This window comes from Somniosus microcephalus, chromosome 4 (genome assembly GCF_052327205.1).
Source record: "Somniosus microcephalus isolate GS21.2 chromosome 4, FLI_Smic_1.0, whole genome shotgun sequence".
In the NCBI taxonomy this organism is placed as follows: Eukaryota; Metazoa; Chordata; class Chondrichthyes; order Squaliformes; family Somniosidae; genus Somniosus; species Somniosus microcephalus.
In genome coordinates this window covers 93,686,810-93,693,322 of record NC_140990.1, presented here as the reverse complement: position 1 = coordinate 93,693,322, position 6,513 = coordinate 93,686,810, and the positions used below count along the sequence as shown (strand labels likewise).

Sequence of the window (6,513 nt, the reverse complement as noted above, 5' to 3'; positions counted from 1 at the left end):
TTAACCAGCCTGTGCATTAACCCTCAACGGACACCCTTGAGGCGCTCCACCCAACATCATGTGGCCTTTGTGTTTTGATTCGCGCTCACACGTTGGGTTGGTTCTGATTGCCACGGCCAATGTGCTGTGACATTCCTTCTGCAGACACAAAACAACCTCCGCCTTTGTGACCTGCTTCCTCTGTGAGTGACCCAACTCTCCATCTCAGCTCGCCTCCCCTGAATTCGCTGACCTCGTGACCTCACGCCAACCTCGTGACCCCACGCCAACCTCCTGACCCCACGCCAACCTCCTGGCCCCACGCCAACCTCCTGGCCCCACGCCAACCTCCTGGCCCCACGCCAACCTCCTGACCCCACGCCAACCTCCTGACCCCACGCCAACCTCCTCCCTCCATTTGGTCTCCTTACCCAAGGAAGGATATACTTGCCATAGAGGGAGCCCAACGAAGGTTCACCAGACTGGTTCCTGGGATGGGGGGGGGGGGGATTGTCCTATGAGGAGAGATTGAGTAGACTAGGCCCGTATTCTCTAGAGTTTAGAAGAATGAGAGGTGATCTCAATGAAACATACAAAATTCTTACAGGGCTTGACAGGGTAGATACAGGGAGGATGTTTCCCCTGGCTGGGGAGTCTAGAAACAGGGGTCACAGACTTAGAATAAGGGGTTGGCCATTTAGGACTGAGATGAGGAGAAATTTCTCCACTCAGAGGGTGGTGAATCTTTGGAATTCTCTACCAGAGGGCGGTGGATGCTCCGTTGTTGAGTATATTCAAGACAGAGATCGATAGATTTTTGGGCACCAAGGGAATCAAGGGATATGGGGATCGGGCGGGAAGGTGGGAGTTGAGGTCGAAGATCAGCCATGATCTCATTGAATGGCGGAGCAGGCTCGAGGGGCTGAATGGCCTACTCCTGCTCCTATTTCTTGTGCTCTTATGAAAACATAGAATCATAGAATAGTACACAGAAGGAGGCCATTTGGCCAATTCTGTCTGTACCGGTTCCTTTGAAGAGCAATCTAGTTAGTCCCACTCTCCTGCTCTTACGATGAAGCAAAGATCACTGATAAAGAAGAAGGTTCGTGGGCCAAGAACTCTGCCTGAGCAACAGCTGCAGAAATGTTCTGGTGCCATGATGATCGGTCACCAGCGACCACCTTAATGTGTGTCCAGTTACTGGAGGACTTTTCCCTTAACACCCATTGACCTCAGGTTTTTTGCAATGCCTGCTTGGTCGTTATACTTTGTCAAATGATGCCTTGATATCAAGGGTAGTTATTGTCACCTCTTCTCTGGCATTCAGCTCGAGTCTTCGGTCCCCGTCACAAGCTCCGTTCCCGAGCCACCGACTCCATCCCCGGCCCTGGCAACTGTCTGAGGCTGAACCAGACCTACCGCTACCTTGGCGTCCTATTCGAGCCCGAGATGAGCTTCTGACCACATATCCGCACCATAACAAAGACAGCCTACTTCTACCTCTGTAACATCGCCCATCTCCGCCCCTGCCTCAGCTCATCTGCTGCTGAAACCCTCATCCATGCCTTTGTTACCTCTAGACTTGACTATTCCAACGCACTCCTGACTGGCCTCCCACATTCCACCCTACGTAAACTTGAGGTCATCCAAAACTCGGCTACCCGTGTCCTAACTTGCACCAAGTCCCGTTCACCCATCACCCCCTGTGCTCACTGACCTACATTGGCTCTCGGTCCGGCAATGCCTCGATTTCAAAATTCTCATCTTTGTTTTCAGATTCCTCTTAGGCTTTGTCCCCCCTCCCTATCCCTGAAACCTCCTCCAGCCCCTGCAACCCTCCAACTCTGGCCTCTTGAGCATCCCTGATTTTAATCACTCCACCATTGTGTCTTCTGTGGCCTGGACCCTAAGCTCTGGAAATCCCTCCCTAAACCTCTCCACCTCTCTATATCTCTCTCTCTTCCTTTAAGATGCTCCTTAAAACCTACCTCTTTGACCAAGCTTTTGGCCACCTGCCCTAATATCTCCTTATGTAGCTCGGTGTCAAGTTTTGTTTGATAATCGCTCCTGTGAAGCGCCTTGGGACATTTTATTACGTTAAAGGCGCGAGAGAAAGACAAGTTGTTGTCGTGTCCATGCTTGGGTCAAGGCTGTGACAACGCTCTGATGGAACCTGAACTGAGCATCAATGAGCAGGTTAGTGGTGAGTAGGCATCATTTGATGGCACTGTTGCGGACTCCCACCATTCCTTTGCTGACGATGTGAGCAGGCTGATAGTGCGGCAATTGGCTACGTCCTACCCATATTCACCGCTGTCTCCCCTCGACTTTGCCATCTCCCATTAACTCTCCTCTTGTCCCTCAGACCCACCGCCTGCTCCCTGAATCCCCCCCTCCCCCATTACTGTTAGAACATAAGAATAGGCGCAGGAGGAGGCCATTCGACCCTTCGAGCCTGCTCTGCCATTCAATGAGATCATGGCTGATCTTCTGCCTCAATTCCATTCACCGCCCCTATCACCATATCCCTTGATGCCCTTACTAGTCAGAAATCTATCGACTTCTGTTTTGAATATACCCAATGACAGCCTCCACAGCCCTCTGGGGTAGAGAATTCCAAAGATTCACCATCCTCTGTGTGAAGAAATTTCTTCTCATCTCAGTCCTGAATGGCCGACCCTTTATCCTGAGGATGTGGCCCCTGGTTCTAGACTCCCCAGCCAAGGGAAACATTCTCCCAGCATCCATCCTATCAAGCCCTGTAATAATTTTGTATGCTTCAATGAGATCCCCTCTCATTCTTCTGAATTCAAGAGAATACAGGCCTAGTTTACTTAATCTCTTCTCATACGACAGTCCCGCCATCCCAGGAATCAATCTGGTGAACCTTCGTTGCACTCCCTCAATGGCAAGTATATCCTTCCTTAGGTAAGGAGGCCAAAATTGTACACAGTACTCCAGGTGTGGTCTCACTAAGGCCCTATATAATTGGAGTAAGACGTCTTTACTCCTGTACTCAAATCCTCTTGTAATGAAGGCCAGCATACCATTTGCCTCCCTAATGGCTTGCTGCACCTGCACATTCACTTTCAGTGACACATGTACAAGGACACCCAGGTCCCTTTGAGCATCTGCGTTCCCCAATCTTTCACCATTTAGGAAATACTCTGCCTTTCTGTTTTTTCTACCAAAGTGGATAACTTCACATTTATCCACATTATAATCCATCTGCCATGTTCTCGGCCACTCACTGAGCCTGTTGAGATCCCCTTGAAGCCGCTTCACAACTGACACTGCCACCTAGTTTTGTGTCATCAGCAAATTTGGAAATGTTACATTTAGTCCCCTCATCCAAATCATTGATATAGACTGTGAATAGCTGGGGCCCAAGCACCGATCCTTGCGGTACCCCACTAGTCACAGCCGGCCATCCTGAAAAAGAACCGTTTATCCCTACTCTTTGTTTTCTGTCTGTTAACCAATTCTCAATCCATGCTAGTATATTACCCCCAATTCTAGCCCCCCATGCTAGCTGATATTGTTACCGGCTCACCCTCCACATCAGGAAGAACCTCTTCGCACAAAGAGTAATGGAAATCTGGAACTCCCTTTCCAAAAAGCTGGGGATGCTGGGGATCAATTGAAAATTTCAAGACGGAGATCGATAGATTTTTGTACGTGCAAGGGTATCGAGGGATATGGAACCAAGGCAGGTAGTTGGAGTTACGGTACAGATCATCCATGAACTAACTGAATGGCAGAACAGGCTCGAAGGGCTGAATGGCCTCCTCCTGTTCATAATTCTGCCATCATCATCCCCCTCCTCGCAAACCCACCCTTGACCCCTCCGTCCTTGCAAACTACCACCCCGTCTCAAGCTTCCCTTTCCTCTCCAAAGTCCTTGAATGTGTTGTCGCCTCCCAAATACACGCCCATCTTGCCCGCCACTCCTTGTTTGAATCCTTTCAATCAGGTTTCGGCCCCTGCCACAGTACCGAGACGGCTCTCATCAAAGTCACAAATGACATTCTGTGTGACTGTGACTGTGGTAAACTATCCTTCCTCGTCCTTCCTGACTTGTCTGCAGCCTTTGACACAGTTGACCACTCCATCCTTCTCCAACGCCTCTCCACCATCGTCCAGCTGGGTGGGATTGCACTCGCCTGGTTCCAGTTGTAGCGAGAGAATCACCTGCAATGGCTTCTCTTCCCGCACCCGCACCGTTACCCCTGGTGTCCCCCAATGATCGATCCTTGGCTCCCTCATATATCTCACCTGCGTGCTGCCCCTCGGCGACACCATCCGAAAACACGGCGTGAGTTTCCACATGTACGCTGATGACACCCAGCTCCTGTGCTCGCTGACCTACATTGGCTCCCGGTCCAGCAACACCTCAAATTTAAAATTCTCATCCTCGTGTTCAAATCCCTTCGTGGTCTTCCCCCATTCCTATCTCTGGAATCTCCTCCAGCCCTACAACCCGCCGAGATCTCTGCGCTCCGCCAATTCTGGCCTTTTGCTCATCCCTGATTTTAATCAGCTGCCTGGGCCCTAAACTCTGGAGTTTCCTCCCTAAACCTCTCCGCCTCTCTACTTCACTCTCTCTTTCCTCCTTTAAGATGCTCCTTAAAACCTACCTCTTTGACCAAGCTTTTGGTCACCTGCTCTAATATCTCCTTCTGTGGCTGGGTATCAAATTTTGCCTGACAATCGCTCCTGTGAAGCGCCTTGGGACGTTTTACAATGTTAATGACGCTGTGTAATTGCAAATTGTTGCTGAAACCAGGAGGTAGGGTGTCATTGGAACGCAGGTGCTGGGAGCTAGGCCTTGGCCTGTCACGCTAAGCAAATACAAAGGCTGAAATGAAACTGAGGGAATAAAATCCCATTCCTGTGGGACGCAGCGGCAATCCAGGGTCAGACTCCGGGACTTGGGCCCTCCCTCCCACCCCGACTGCCTCCAGGTTTCCGATGGGCACTGCGGACACTAGTTTCATCACCGGGCACCTTCGGGGCCTGTTGCGGCCTAGCTAAGCCCCCGGGAATGCCAACGCCTTAGGACTGCAGCAGCAAGAAGGAGCTTTGGAACCTTCCGGATCGACCCTCTCCTGATTTTAGCCCTGAGTTTTTTTTTTTGGTTGCGTCTTTGGTCAGCGAGCACAGAGATGATACGTGAAGAGCAGCAGTGATACCTGCCCTGCTGTATGCCTCAGAGACATGGACCATGTACAGCAGGCACCTCAAAGCACTGGAGAGGTATCTACCAACGCTGCCTCCGCAAGATCCTGCAAATCCATTGGTAGGGTAGGCGCACCAACGTCAGTGTTCTTGCTCAGGCCAACATCCCCAGCATCGAAGTTCTGACCACGCTCGATCAGCTCCGATGGACGGGTCACATTGTCCGCATGCCCGATACGAGACTCCCAAAACAAGCGCTCTACTCGGAGCTCCGACACGGCAAGAGAGCCCCAGGTGGGCAGAGGAAACGCTTCAAGGACACCCTCAAAGCCTCCTTGAAAAAGTGCAACATCCCCACCGACACCTGGGAATCCCTGGCCCAAGACCGCACAAAGTGGAGGAGAAGCATCCGGGAAGGCGCCGAACACCTCGAGTCTCTTCGCCGGGAGCAAGCGGAAGCCAAGCGCAGGCAGCGCAAGAGCGCACGTCAACCCAAGCACCCCGCCCTCTCGCCCCTTCAACCACCGTCTGCCCCACCTGTGACAGAGACTGTAGGTCCCGCATTGGCCTCATCGGTCACCTGAGAACTCATTGTTAATGTGGAAGCATCATCCTCGGTTCCGAGGGACTGCCTAAGAAGAAGATGATGATACGTGAACAGGTGCGAGTTAGGACACGGGCAGCTGAGGCTTTGGATGAGCTGATGTTTACGGAGGGCGGGAGGTGGGAGGCCGGCCAGGAGAGCGTCGGAATAAGTTAAGTGCGGATTCCGGCGACACCGGCGCTCCCCTCTGCCGGGCACGACCGGAAATCACCGACGACCGCCAACACCGGCGCGACAGGACCTGGGAAGACGGGGTGGCACCGAAGTCTCTTCATAGAACACAAAATGGAGAAATCTGTTTTTTGCTGTTGTTGTTCCAAAATGGCCGCCTCTCCTTCTCTTTTGATGGCGTCTCCTTTTGCCGTTAACTTTTTTTAAAAATTCACTCTGGGGGGCAAGGCTGGAATGTTTCACCCATTCCCCCCCCCCCACCACTCGCTCTTGAAAAGGTGGCAGTGAGCCGCCATCTTGCTGAGCCGCTTGCGGTCCATTTGGCAAAGGCGCTGCCACAGTTTGTTTTCTGTGCTCCATGTATGTCCGCTGTGGCTCAGTAGGTAGCACACTTGCCTCTGAGCCTAGAAGGTTGTGGGTTCAAGTCCCACTCCAGCGACTTGAGCGCAAAAATCTAGGCTGACACTCCAGTGCAGTGCTGAGGGAGCGCTGCACTGTCGGAGGTGCTGTCGTTTGGATGAGACGTTAAACCGAGGCCCTGCCTGCCCTCTTGGGTAGATGCAAAGGATCCCGCGGCCGCT

The 6,513-nt window shown here is 52.0% G+C and overlaps 1 protein-coding gene across 4 annotated transcripts in view; it reads right to left on the bottom strand.

Annotated features, from left to right (window-relative positions):
- The window catches only part of ndrg2 (NDRG family member 2), a 347,609-nt gene that overhangs the window by 317,885 nt on the left and 23,211 nt on the right, over window positions 1-6,513 (bottom strand). The gene's annotated exons all lie outside the window — the stretch shown is intronic.